This window comes from Mastomys coucha, unplaced genomic scaffold (genome assembly GCF_008632895.1).
Source record: "Mastomys coucha isolate ucsf_1 unplaced genomic scaffold, UCSF_Mcou_1 pScaffold4, whole genome shotgun sequence".
NCBI lineage: Eukaryota > Metazoa > Chordata > Mammalia > Rodentia > Muridae > Mastomys > Mastomys coucha.
This window is the reverse complement of record NW_022196910.1, coordinates 52,558,842-52,573,836: the sequence shown is the minus strand read 5'-3', so window position 1 is coordinate 52,573,836 and position 14,995 is coordinate 52,558,842. Positions and strand designations below refer to the sequence as shown.

At 40.5% G+C, this 14,995-nt stretch overlaps 1 protein-coding gene and 1 long non-coding RNA gene across 3 annotated transcripts in view; one reads left to right on the top strand and one right to left on the bottom strand.

The window, feature by feature from the left end:
- Positions 1 to 14,995, top strand: part of Slc16a7 (solute carrier family 16 member 7) — a 169,311-nt gene that overhangs the window by 49,136 nt on the left and 105,180 nt on the right. The gene's annotated exons all lie outside the window — the stretch shown is intronic.
- LOC116076420 lies at positions 68 to 14,374 on the bottom strand. Its single transcript, XR_004112941.1, has 4 exons — positions 14,138 to 14,374; positions 8,357 to 8,515; positions 3,276 to 3,358; positions 68 to 269 (listed from the first exon to the last, which is right to left on the bottom strand). It is a non-coding gene; the product is annotated as an uncharacterized LOC116076420 (long non-coding RNA).

Below are 14,995 nucleotides of genomic sequence, written 5' to 3'. Positions count from 1 at the left end.
TGCAATGGTATTTCCGTCTGTCTGCTTTCCCCAACTCATGGCGTTTGTTAAATTGGGACATTTGATGTGAAGGAATCTGGACTTTAATCCTTAGCTTTGTCTTGTAAGCAAATTATGATTGTTGGGGAGGTTTATACCGTGTTTTGTGACTCCCATTGGATATACTTCCCTGGCGTCTTCTGTCACAGCCATTGTTAAGAGCTGGGGCTCAGACTGTAGCTTCTGTTGTGTGGTTTCAACTCTTAGTGCCAGTGCTTCCCGACTAAAATCTGTTCAAACACAAAAAGAGTGAGAACATTGTAAAGGTTCTTCATATTGACTATCACAAAAATGATTTTAATCTATTTAAAGTGCTTGGAGCAAATTTGACAATTCTTAGAAACCAAATAAACTCAACTATTGTGATTGTTGTATATATTCCATAACCTTGTCCTATTCTTTAAAAAGATTAGATATAGTAGTATCCAAAATTTAGGACTGGAGGCTTTGGGGCAAACACACTTTAGTGAAACTAACTGCTCTCAGCAGCGCAGTGTGAGCTCACCTCATTGTTTAAATGCCATGCTTCTAAGTCATTCTCTCCCTTGTTAGCATTATCACAAATATTAATTAATTAAACATTAATTAAGAACAATTAGCAGACTCGGCAATGCTTCATTTCATGGGAATCACCTTTCTATCCTAGCTTCATTACACATAGAGTCGTTATGTTTTGGTTGATATCACTGTTCAAGCATGCAGAGACCTTGGCACCAGGAAAGCCTGCACCACCCTTTAAGAAGATGCCTAGATAAGAAATGTTTCCAAAGTGAGGGAAACCCACTTGGAATCTTGTTTCCCATGATGTTCTGTTAGAAGGGTGGAGATGTTCTTCATCTGGGAATGGTGTTGGTTCTTTGGGTAGAAAACAAACATTTGATTAGCCTGTTAGAACTCGCTCACAGGATCTACATTACAAGATACAGGCTTTAATTTACCCAGCTAACATGAGTTGAATACATTTTAATCTTAATGGAGAAAAGTCTCTCCAAGGCTTTCCAGGGATGGTGCTAAACCTCTATGAACCTTGAAGAGGCAGAGTTGGGCAGTGAGGTAAGATCTGTTTACCACATCCAGCTACCCACAGAGGCCAGTGGCTCCATACTGTGTGTGCCAAACAGTTTTTAATTGTGCATAACTCTTACAGAGCAGCCTGCCTGTGCCTGTCTTCTAACAACCTCTGGCTTTCTGTAGGGAAAACAAACAAATCCAAACAAAACACATTCTTTACACAGACATCTGAAACATGAGAGGAACTGCCGGTTTAAATTGGATACTTAAACATTATCCTCACAAGCCTGTCAGGTATATGATTAAGGAACAGACAATGACACTGGGCTCATGGCTAAATGAGATTTCTGTGTCATTCTCCAAACAGAGCTGCTACCTTTGTGGTACCACTCAGGCAAGTCCATCTGTCCATCCCCACTTTACAATTGCACCTTTCCCACATTTGCTAATTCTCATCTCATTCACCTAAATATACCTAAGAGTCACAAGAGTGCCAAGGGGCTGTGCCAAAGGACCGATGATGTATACAGGTCTTCAGTGGCCTCAAAGATGAATTTCAACATTCCATACAAGTCATTGCCCTTTCTGGCCCCAGCTTTAACTTAAATATGACTTAAAAAACAAACGAACAAACAAAAAATAAAACAAAAACATGCAATGAGCAGGAAGTGTCAGGTGTATTCAGCTCTTCAATATGGCTTCTTTATCTCTCTTTCTGGGATTCCTTTCAAGGGAGGAAGGTAGGCACAACCAGCTATCACATCTCTAGTAGACACAAAGGAGTCTTCCACCACACTCCATCACTGTGTCCTCAGTCCCGAGAATCACAAGGTGTGTCCTGTCAGTCAACATCAGGGGTAGTGATTAAATATGGCCTTTACTGTCAGGCTCAATTGGATAAATACATGTTTTGGGTACTAGGTCCTCGTTAAAGGTATTTTTTTTTTAATTGTAATTTTTCGTACAATATATTTTAATCATTTTCTTTCTCAAGTTTCTCCCAAATTCTTCCCAACTGTCTATGTTCTTTGTTTTTTTCTCTCTCCAAAACAAGAAAAACAAGAAAAGTATGCATACACACACACACACCACACACACACACACACACACACACACACACACACACAGAGAGAGAGAGAGAGAGAGAGAGAGAGAGAGAGAGAGAGAGAGAGAGAGAGAGAGAGAGAGAGAGAGAGAGGGAGAGAGAGAAACAGAAACAGAGAAGCAGAAACAGAGAGAGACAGAGACAGACAGACAAACACAGAGAGAAAGACAGAGTCAAAGAGACAGAATCAAAATCAACAAACAAAAACCTAATAAAACAACAACAACAACACAAAGCTCAGTCAAAGCAAAATGAGACAAAATGTTAAAAAAAAAAAGTACCATTGGATTGGTTTTGATTTATCCTACTACTCTTGGGCATTGGGCCTTCCCTGAGGTGTGGTTAATATACCCAATGAGACCCCACGGGACAGACTTTTTCCTTTGGCAACAAGCATCAGTTGCACCCAGCTTCTTACTTGGATCTGGGAGCCCATGTCCATTTCTGCTTTTCAGGGTGAGTACCTGTGTAGACTGACTGAGCTTCTGCATGCCAGTATCTGTTGCAATGCCTTTGTGAGTTCACATGTGCATCGGTTTTGGTGTGTCTGGAGGACACTGTTTCCTTAGAGTCATCCATCACCTCTGGCTCTTAATATGATTTCACCTCCTCTCCCACAGAGATCCCCGCTTTGATGAAGACATTCCATTTAGGACTCAATGTCCCAAAGTCCCTCACTCTCTGCACATTGTCCAGCTGTAGGTCTCTGGGTGAGATCCTATCTACTACATAGGAAATATTTTTATTTTTATTTTTTATTCAAGGCATTGATCTCTAAGTATAACAAAATGTCATCACTTTATTGATTTTAGTAGTTGAACAGTAGTAGTTGGCTTTATCATAGGTCCTCAGCCTGTCTAGTCTCAGGTTCTTGGTCATCCAAGCAGTTTTAGGTATGAGTTCCCTCTCATGGGGTGGGTCTCAAATGGCATTGGATAATTGATCCTACAGGTCTGTGCCAACATTGCCCTGACATATTCTGCAGGCAAGACAGATTTAGATCAAAGGGTTTGTCTCTGGGTTCCAGTTTACATATTTTCTTTTGCCTACAGAGTATATTCCCATATCAAAGACACTAGAAAGTATGGCTAAGGCTTCTATGTAGCTGTAGCAAGAGGACCTTGTTGTTAGTTTGTGGAAAGCAACCTGTCCTCTTGGCAAAAGCCTGAATTGTTTGGAGGTTCCATGGGCAGTATTCTCAACCTAGAAAAAGAAACAAAACAAAATCAAAGACATGATGTTCATTCTCCTCCACCTCTCAAAAGTTCCTGTCAAGACTTTGTCATTATATTTGCTAATGTTTCCCAAAAAGTCTAGTCAGAGCATGATGGTGGTTTTAGGTACAAAGAACTGATTCTTCTATACTCTCCAGAGAATCAGAACCTAGTACTGCATAACAGCTTTCTAATACAGAGGATGCCTGTATCTCATGGTTTTATGAGTTTTCTATCTCGTGTGTAGCCTATGTGAATTTATGTGGCACTGAATTAAATCCTACAGTATGGCCCATGAGGACATTGACTACTCCTAAGAAGGCTATGGCTCTATGGTAGCTTTAACAATCCTGGCTGGGTAGCTCTGTGTGCATCTGTGTATTTCATCGAGGAGTGAGTACATGTGAGAGAAAGAGCCCCTGCCTTGTTTATCCTGGCATTCCTCCTGGTCCTTCCATAGTGGCTTTGTGTGCTCACCACCCACTAAATGTTGGTTAAACTAATTAATTAAGCACAAGGGGAAAATCAGACTCTGCTGGCTTCTTTGATGCATGCACTTAATTCTTAAACCTGTTGCTGGACTGGAGGTGTGGCTTGACTATGTAATCAAATGGACACTTTAATTTGAATTTATTTCCAAGATCAGCTTTCCTGTCTCAGAAGAAGTCACCCTAGAAATGGTACTACAGAGTGACCACCGACAAAATGCATCTCCTCTGTAGTGAGACACCTGAGAGGGAGTGTGGGATGAGACCCCATCAGCCTTGCTCAGTGGGGTTTTTATTGGAGGGGGGATGTTGATTTTGTTTTTCCTCTTTCTCTCGTCTTGAAAATTAGCTGACTAACTGTGGAATGGACTGTAGGGTTATTTTATCAGATGTCTTAGCACAAGGAATTTACAGGAAAGGGCAAGCTGGGGTTGTGATTGGGTAGTTTGTTCAAGATAAGAAATAGAATGTAAGTCTGCCCTGAAAATAAAATCCAGTACCTATAACAAAAGCAATGGAGGCCAGACAGCAAGCAAGGAATTATCCTAGACTGTGCAGGGAAACAGGTGTGGCCCCAAGGGCAAAGGGACCCAGTGAGGACTCACTCCCAGGCTGGTGACACAGCCTACCAAAGGCAAAGGAGGCCCATGACCTCTGCAGCTAAGGGGTCATCAAGGATCTAATCTACTCAGAGAAGCAGCAGACTGCAAGATAAACACTGAAGCGTCACCAAGCCTCAGATTTCGTACAATCGCCACTAACTGGCTTCCTGTATGCATTTAAAGGAAGGTCCTCCATTTTAAAAAGTTTACTTTTAGTGTATTGTTATTGTTGCATGTGCTTATGCTGCCAAGCTTAGGCATAAAAAAAAAAAAAAATCTCTGCCCACTCTGTTCCCTGATGACTTTATATTACTGGTGATCCTTGCATTAGATTTCCCTTTTATATGAGAATTTCATACAGCATAGTTTGATCTTGTGCTTTCTCTTTCCATACTGCCTCCAAGATCTTCTCCCAATCCTGATCCCCTAAATTCACATTATTTCTCTCTTTTCAAAAAGCAAATACCACTCCCATGGGGTCCAATTCGTGGACTCCTCCCAAACCTGGGTGTCTATACCCAGTGGCACTCCCTCCGTGGAAGAAGTGTGACTCTTTCCAAAGCCCAGCAGCTATCGGTTGCAAACCGCTTCTTGCCTCACGGTGGCTCTGCATCTACCGTGTGCTGTGATTTTAGCTGGCTTGATCTTGTGCTGGTCCTGTACATGCTCGGGTGCAAGTTCGGAGTTCCTCTCAGACCTGCTGTATCTGGGCCATGCTGCTGCCCTGAAGTCAGCCTCTGCCTTTGGCTCTCACAGCCTTCTTGTTCCATCTTCTGGGCAGATCCCCAAGCTTGGAGGGGAGAGTCTCGATATAGCTGCCTCATTTAGGGGTGATCATTCCAAAGTCTTAATTCTCTGTCCAGTTGTGGTTTTTCTGTGTTAGCACCTACTGCAAGTGCCTCCAATCAGGCTTCAGGCACACACCAACCCTCCCACTTTTCTTCTACTGAGAAAAGTTAGTTTTTAGTTACTATTATTATTTATTAGTGTGTGTGTGTGTGTGTGTGCGTGCATGCATGATGTATGTATGTTATTATATGTGTGACATAGCACTAGTACATAAGTCAGATAACAACTTTCTAGAGTTGGTTCTCTCCTTCCATCTTTCCATGGTATGGATTCTGGAGACCAAGCTCAGATCATCTTTCTTTTATGGAAAGCACTTGTATTCGATGAGTCATCCCACCAGCCCTACCACACTTTCCCTGTTGTTATTTCCTGGCATAAGTGGGTGAGGGTCTCTTATGCTTTCCTTTCAAGTAGCATCAAGAGGTTTCTACCAAAACCTTTTAAAATAACTTAGGAGTTAAGAAATCCAATTTGTTTTCATTGTACTTGTTTTGAGATATTGAACCATCTTATTTCCAGTGAGACGATGTGTCTGAGACAGTCTACCCAACGTTGTCTCTAAACATTGCTTGCGGATACCTTGATAAAAATTAATGCCTTTATAGTTTTTAAAAACAGTGTGTAGAAGGATTCCTCATTTTACAAAAAATAAGGGTATTAAAAAAACCAAAGAACATTAAACTGTGTATCCTTGTATCACTGCCTATAGCAGTGGATGGAATACATACTCTTGATCATACTTTATTTTATATATATAAATCCTGGAATTTCCATGATTAGGCAGGCACAGGTGATCTGTAAATACTTAGAGGTATGGATAAAATTGGAAGCTACTCAAATTATTGAAGTTACAAGGTACCCAGGAAATGAAGGAACGAGAGGTGAGTCTGTGTGGCTGGAAAGCTTGATTCCTCCATGAGGAAGGGGACAGTCTGGCCGCTATGGACACTGTAATGAGTCACTGTTAGTGACAGGAGCTTGTGAGGCCAATCTGTGCCAAGGGCAATGCCAGGGAGCTATGTGAAATCACGTGCTCTGAAATAGAAAGACACCTTAAAGGCATTGGTCCTGAATACCCTCATCTGTGCACTGAACGTACTGCAGTGTTCTACTGACCAGACAGTAGCAAGAGTTGGAAGAGTTCTACATGTCTCCTATACCCAAATCACCCTTGTATGCTCTATTGACTGCCCTGAAGGTAACGGAATGCTTACATACTTTGTGTAAGTATATAAAATGGGATAACTCCACAATGCAAATCTGAAGACAGCCCTCTTCTTGTCCTTGATTTCAAAGTTAAGACCAAGATGCCTTATGCTGTGACTCTGAGAAATAATTAACTCAGGAAATGAACCAGGATTGTTTCCCTCTGGTATTTGCTAATTTTGAGTTCTATTGTGTTCTAGAATTCAGAATAGAAAATCATACCTAACTCTGTCCCATGAATATGAAGGCTGTATTACTTTTTTTCTTTTTTCTTTTTTTTTTTTTTACAGAAAAGAAAACAGAAACAGTATTACCGATGAGAAAAGCAAATAGACACTCATATCGCATTGGGAGGCATTTGGTTTTATATTTTGTTTGTTTGTTTGCTTTTCAACTATTTTCTTTCTCTGTTCCTTCTAAAATACATAACTGGGATTTCTGCTCTTTGTACTTCCTTAGGCTTTTTAATCAGATGAAGAGCATGGGTTTTGCTCATTAATCCAGTTTTTAACTTTCTGTCATAATGTGAACAACATCAAAATCTCACAAGGGAAATGTGCAAGGCTACATGAAACTTGGGAATAAGATTATAAACAAATCTGTTGCCAAGAACTTATTGTCATGACCCAAGCATGGAATAAATGACATGTTCCAACACCACACATGGTATTCATCAGGATTTTCTGCTAAGACTGTATTTCCTCTTTCTTTTGTCCCAAAGAGATAGAAGAATGTTAAAAACTTGGGGGTCTGGAGGAGCAAACCTTTTTACAACCATTGCTCCAGAATGACTCTTGAGAACAGGTAACCTTGGCAAAGGTTAGTCACCTCCTGCCCTGGTCTCCCTGGGGCTCAATGAGCAGGAATAGGGCTCCCCTGCATTTGTCTTCTCTCTTAGAGGTTCATGTAGCTACTGTCTGGGTCTCATGTCCTACAGAATAGGTTGTACAGTTACAAGCATGTGATTTCTCTGTGCTTCCCACCGTGTGTGATTTTCCTTAGTAAAAATAAATAAGAGAAAGCAGGTGCAGCATATGCAAGGGCCTGGGCTCAATATCCACGCTCTGTGCTGAGTTAATCCAGCTACTTGTGCGATTCTTTTGACTACAGCAAATGTTGACCCTTAATTTGATTTCAAGATGAGTTTGATTTCTGGTAGAATTTTTACAAGTGGATATTTAAAATGCTAAAATAATTTAATGGACATTGGGCGAAGAAAAATAAATGATATGTTTATAAAACAAATTGTTGGTATATGATTTGAGCTTTGTAACTTTTCTTAACATGCTCAGTAAACTTAACAAAATGAATGTAAGCAGCACACAGAATGTTTAGGGATTTAACGTTGGAAGAGACATAAAGAGAAGGTATTAAAAGTGCAAAATACATTATCCATACTCATGACACTTATGTAGATTTTGTGAAGCCGTTTGCTGATTACAGACTTGTTCTTTATTTTTGAGGTCATAATTACATCATTTCTTTCTTTCCTTTAATACCTCCAAATTCGGACATATCAATCCTGATCATATTTGTTTTAACTTTCTTGGAATATCTTGCAATACTGAAACAAAGTGTCCTACATGTAAATAAAACTTAGTAAAGTTGACCACTCATGGTGACATTACATTAGTGGTGCTGATTGAGTAGCATTGATGGCCTGTCCTCATATGAATGTGCCACTGTCATCCTGTCAACAGATAGCCTCGGTGACATTTATCCTCTTATATTTTTATTTTTAAAAGAAACAGGTAATCCGGTGAGGGCAAGATGGAGTTACTTTTAATTGCATAGTCACTATCTCAAATAAATGTTGTGAACCCTGAATAGTGCCAAACTTACACAGGAGGCATTGTTTTCTGATCCAAGCTTCTTCCCCTGGTTCCCACTAGACTAGGCTGGAAGTCAATGTGGAGTCTCCCATGACACTAAGCGCTGTGGTAGAATCTTTGTGGTAGGCCAGTATTTTCAGGTGACCAAGTGTGAAAAAGAGCTCCTTATCTGCCAGGAGAAACCGAGATTACAGAGATAATCAACACATTTCCCAAGCAGGCCAGTTTCAGTTTGTGAGATAATGATTTTCCCTCTCACCTTAATCCTCCCACAAAACAAGTCAAATGTTTAACCATCACTTATCTTCAGTCCTGCTGACTCCAAGCCCTCCTCCCCCAACTTTTCAAGGGAAATAACTTTGAAATGGCTAGCCCTTCTTTTGGGGCTGGGGGTGGGATGATCTGCTTTCCCTTTCTCTGTGTTTAAAACCAGCCTTTTATGCTCAGCCCATTAGAACACTCACTGTGATGGGAGGAAGCCTTGCTTGATTTCAGAATGGAAATAAAGCTGTTAAGCTCATTAAGCTAAGTGGTAAGCAGTCCTCTGACACTGGTTGTTAAGTGCTAAGCTTTATTGGGACAAAGATTCATTTGATGAGGTTTCTATAAAAATGTCATCTCCTCTAGAGTGTGAGGTGTTTACTATGTACTAGGACAATTCATACTACAATTTGTATCAGTATCAAAGCCTCACTTGTCTGTGTTTGTAGAAAGAAAGAAGGTCCATCTGCTTCTGCTTCATTTTAGATTTGGACTCCAGCAGAAGAAGCAGACATACATTGTATACTTTAGGAAAAGGAATTGCTGTGTTTGATTAAAAAAAAATCAGAGAGAATGTCTAGAGAATTGTCTTTGTTGCTTGGTCATTATAATCATTATGCACATAATTAAAACCTTTGAGAAACATGTTTTGCAACAGACTGGTATCTGGTGCTCAGTTCTAGAGAACTGAATCTTTTTCCTTTAGAAACCATGCATCTCATCTCAGTTTCTTTGCTTGTTACTGTGATAAAATACTCTGACCAAGGAAACTTACTGGAGGAAGGTTTTATTCTAGTTTATAATCCAGGTTATTGTCCCTCATGAGAGGGACATTACAGAATCAGGAGGTTGAGGTCACACCATATCTGTCCCCAGTGAGAGGCAGAGAATGAGCAACACAGACATCTTGGCCCTCCACTCACTTTCCCCACAGCCGGAATGATCCCAACCTGTGTTAAGACTGATTTTCCTGCATCAGTGAAAGAAGCCAGCACCATCCCCTGAGGCTTGCCCAAGTGCCTGGCTCCCAGGTGATTCCAGGATTCCTCGGGTCGACAGTTAGCACGGAAGCCCCTCAACCACAGACTGTAGAGACATTTGTCTACTGTTTAGTGGAGAGGAATATGGGCCCTAGATCCTTTAGAAACTAGAGGTGGAAGCCAAAATCCAGGATACTCAAGCTTTAGGACCATACATAAGTAAAACGAAACTCTACACCTCAATATGCCCATACTTAAAAATATTTACACAGTGCCTATTTTATACCATTTAGAGAATGAGGTAATGGATGCAAATTGTTTGGCAAAATGCCTCCTAAGGGCTGCAGAGATGGCTGTCAGTGAAGTGCCTGCTGTGTGTGTCCACAGTCCCCTGTAAAAATCCAAGAGCTATAGTGGAGGTGGGCCAGGAAAATGCCGAGGCTCAGCAGCTGCCTAGGTCTAGCGGAATCCATGAGCTTCAGAGGCAGTGAGAGACCGTGTCTCAGTTTAAGACAAAGATGAAGGGTGATTCAGGATAGCCACTCCAAGTCCACTTCAGCCAATGAAACGAAACTCTGTGCCTTTGACCTCTTTGTTACTGTTCATAATGCTACCTTCCCCAGTCTCAGATTCTGTTAAGATTCATAGACACAGCAATGCATATTGTACAGGGATTTTTACCGTGTCTTCCAGACATGGTATCAAATTACATGCTAGGGAAAAAAAATACCCTTGAAAGCTTGCCCACTAAAACTACACAGAAGGAAAATCGGAAGGTTAAATGTAGCAATTCAAAGTGCCAGACACGTCACCTTTTTGACCCTGGCTATAATTTAAGCCCGGTTTATGTTACACTGTGAGAAGTATGAACTAATTGTGCGTGTGAAAGCAAGTTCTTCAAGAAGAGAGCGCGAACTACCTTTCCCCTATTTGAGAGGAGAGAAGGAGGGGAAGGCAGTGCCTTGGCCTCTGGAGAGCTGTGTGCAAGTTTGCTTCTGGCTGAAAGTTAATGTTCAATCGGCTGCGTGCTCGCAGCTCCGAGTCCCCAACAAGTGGCTAATGCGGCTTTTCTCTCTCTCAGGTAACTTTAAATCTTTAAAAACTGTGCTCATGTTGGTTCTGGTAGATTATGGGCATGGCTCACTTCATTCTTGTTATTTGATTTCATGTTTTAAGTTTATTGAAAGTAGAGTTTAAACCCATAAATGTCGCTGGTGGAAAAGTACTTAATTTCTGTAGTGGACCGAGTTAAGGCCGGTTGATGAGACATTGTGTGGTTGTAGTCACAAAGTGAATTTTTAAATGTTCTATAAAATTTGCTATTGTGGTTCTTAAAGCTCTCCTGGCTGAAAGATGAATTAATCCTAATTATTTAAAGGAATGCCTCACTTTATGTATCCTGCCAACTTTTGGTTTGGAGGAAAGGTTTTGAATCATCGGTACCAATTATTTTTGGAAAATAAGAGTGGGTTTTCACTCATTAAATTTGTATTTGTACCTTATGTTATCTAACAATAAAGTGTCCTTATTTCTTAGATGAGTCGTTACATCTTATAAATGTGTGTGCTTGGTTGGAAAGTACTTAAAAAAAACTATATTATTTTTTGGTATGCAAGCTAGGTAAGTTGGTATGGTGGAAGATAGGTGGTTATTCTGCAGTTGCATTTTGTGTGGTACCACTGCAAAGTGTTAATGTAACTAATGACCTTAAAGTCATTAAAGTTTCACTCATAAAGTCAGCTCCTGAAGATGTCAGTATATACATTGTACATCCTTAGAATTGATCATTCTGCATAGTGTTTTTCCCTAAGAGCACATTGCTCAGCCACAATTAGACGATTGAGAGAAGTCTTTGTACCTTTTAGAAGTGTCTGCCCACTGGTATCTTTAGTCAACAAAATCCCTAGGCCAGGGACTCAGGCTGGTTAGATGTAGACTAAAACCACGTGAGCTTCCAATAGCACCAGCAGCCAGATACTTCTGCGATACTACATATGTAACTCCACTTACAGAGTTTTTCTCCTCAGCTGAAATTAAATGTCAGACAATGATTGATGACTTTGCAATTGAAATCTAGAGCTGGTAGGAACATCCATTTTATACACAAGGAGCAGCAGCATACAGAGCATAACTTAGCGCATTATGGGCACTGCTGGAAGTAGAATAGGACCTCTCTATTTGTGGGTGACAAGTAGGGCTGATGGTGTGATGCTCTATACACGTGCTGGTTTATTCCAAAACCATTTCCACTTTGGAGCAGAGCTGGCAAAGTATTCACAGCTAGAGTGCAGAGAGCCACTGATGGTTTCCATTCACCTTCAGCATTATAAGCTTGCTTATCAGTTTGACTTGTAAAACTCCATCCTGTGTGTTGGTGTATTTGCATAGGCTTATTCAAGTTCTCCTTACAGGAGGAGTCTCTCAAAGTGAAAGACAAGAATACCAGCACTTATTTTGGTGCACAACACCAAGTCAATGTTGAGAAGTTTGTAATTTTTAAGTTCTGAGGTAGGTGAAGTTTTAAAGAGATTGTTTTTAAAGAAAATTTTAAGGAAATTTAAGATTATTAAAATCTGATTATTAAAAATCAGAGTATATAGTAATGTAAGGATATCCATATAACATTTGAAATGATCCACATGTAGTAGGAAAACAGAGCAATCATTTGCCATGACACTGTAAAACATTTTAGATTCTAACAGCTAAGACTGTGTGTGTGTGTGTGTGTATGTGTCCGTGACTCTGTGTCTGTATATAACTACACATTTGAGTATGGTGTGGAATGTTTGCAGCATGTATGTATTGTGCACGTACACATTCATATTGATGTCTGTAGAGAAAAGGGCAGTTTGAGGGTGTTTTCTCCCATGATCTCACCTGCCTTTACATCTGTAGACAGAACATAGTTTCTCACTGAACCATAAGTTTGGCATTTCGACTTGGCTGGTGGGCCATCAACCTCTTGGGACCCTTCTCCTGGCCCCACCTTTTTAATAATAAGGTTGCAGACACACAGCCATATCTGGTTTTGAACATGAATGCCAGGGATTTGAACTCAGGTCTTTATGACTACAGATCAAGCACTCTTACCCACTGAACCATCTCTGAAGCCTGAGGTTAGTTCTGTTGTTGTTGCTTTATGTTGGATATATGCAGATTTCTTTGTATAGTTCTAGTATACTCTTCAATTGACAAGCGACACCAACTAGTTTATACTCTGCTGCACTAGGCTGTTTTACACTTGCCACTCAAGTTTACAAATATGGCAACCATCAAAAAGCTTATCTCTGTTTCTTTATTCCATTAGTAGACACAGATAACCTGAATTATACACTGCTGAAGTTTGTCAGGCTCTGATAAATTTAAATAACTCAGAGATACAGAAGACTTCAGAGGACAAGGTGGATCAAGGCCATGAAGGATCCTTAATGTCCACTGGCTTTACAGATCATGTGTGGGTCATGTGGCCTGTGAGAGTTCCCATTCCGTGAGTTCTAAGTGGGGGCTGTAGCAGTTGTCAGGCTTGGCCTACCTGGTGCAGTTTGCCAAGCAGGCCTGGTATGGGATTCATCCTTCTAAGCATTCCTAGTTCTGCCCTGACAAAGCCCCACCAACTCAAAATTATCCTCATTCCATTTTAGAACCTGGAAGTGTGAAATAAGACATAGGCTGGGCTGTGTTTTCCTGTCTCTTCCAGTCTTGCCTGACCCAGGCTTTGCTTTACTTGTGGCAATGCAATTCCAGTATATACATCAGTCTCCACATGACGTACCCCCATATTCCTCAGGCACATTCCTGTAGAGACACCCTTCCTGCAGGTTTGGGAGCCAGCCTACTCAGTATAACATCAGGATCTAGAGGGTCCTTCAGAGTTGCATGTGGTAGGTACATTGCTCTGACTCAGCTCTTTGAGAGGCAGGGGCAGCTTTAGGAGGTATGCATTAGTGGGAGGAGTTTGGGCATAGAAGACTTGCCCTTAAGGAGATGGTGAGGTCTATTAAGGCCCATCTTCCTCCTGGCCTTACCTCCCTAGCCAGGAAGTGGGTAGTCTTGTTCTGCCACAAGCCCAACAACAGGACAAACTGATCATGCTCCAAAACAGCTAAAACCTTTAGGCAAAATATGTGTCCTGTCATTTTAAGTAGATTATCGATTGAGTTGTTTTTGAAACAGAAAGTTTATTAATGTACTTTGTTTCCCAATAATGTTACATTGTAAAGAAATACAAGCCCAGGCTTCTCTCTTAAGGGATGTTAGATAATCAGGTAATAGCCTGATTATCTACCAACTCCATTTACACTCACCAGATCCCAGTATTTCAAATACCAGCCCTTCCACCATTGACCCTTAGTCTACATCCCATCAAAAGAGAGGTGTGGAGTAGAACCCAAGTTCCAGAATAAAATTCTTCTCCTATGGATCTTTGAAGTCATGGAAACCAGTGTCATTAATTCCAAGCTAAGATACGGAGAGAGAAAGGAAAAACTTCATAAAGCAAGCAAACAAACAAATCAAATAAACAAGGGAGTGGAAAGAAACAAAGGTCTCACCAGCATGATGCATGTGCACAGCCTAGTAGAGCAGATTCCACCAGGTTGTGTTCAGGCTAGACACATGGTCCTCTGAGCCTCCACTGAGAATGTGGACCTCAGCCCAGAGTCTCATCCCTGCTCCGGACCTCTGTGCCCCTCAGCCTCTGTAACTCAGCCCCGGGTCTTCCATCCTTGCTCTCAGCTCTGCCTCTGCCTTCCTGTCTGTGGTTCTTCTCTCTGGACAAGCAGCCAGAGTTCCGCCCCAGACTTCTCTTATTAGCTCTCTCTGTGTGCTTGCCCCTCTGGTTTTGTTGCTTTGCAAGGCAGGCTGTTTCTGACGCTGGAAGGATTTCAAACATCTGTCACCCATTTACACAATCCAAGGGATGCCAAGTCCTCAGACAAGAGGGTCTTCCATGCATTTTTCTTATATTCTTTTCTGTCTGGTCTGGGATTTTAAATTTATACATTTCCTTGAATGTTTTCTTCTCATCTATTTTTATTCTTTGAGAATTTTAGGTACTATATTTGTTGACTTTTAAAATTTTTGAAGTTGCAATAGAGTACAATTCCATCATTTTCTTTTTCTTTTCTTCCCATTCCACCTTTTTACATTTGCCTCCTTGCTCTCTTTCAAATTCATGGCTAATTTTATTAGGTGATGTTGCATTATATTATACAAAATATATTAAGTATTATACATAATATATAAATAAAATAGAATAAGAGAGTATATAATTACACATAATAATATATTATATTAACATATATGATATAGTAGAAATACATAAATATAATGTTATTTATTATACTTAATATTATAAATAAATTATATAACATATAATTTGATATTAATGCAACAACAAAATGCTATTT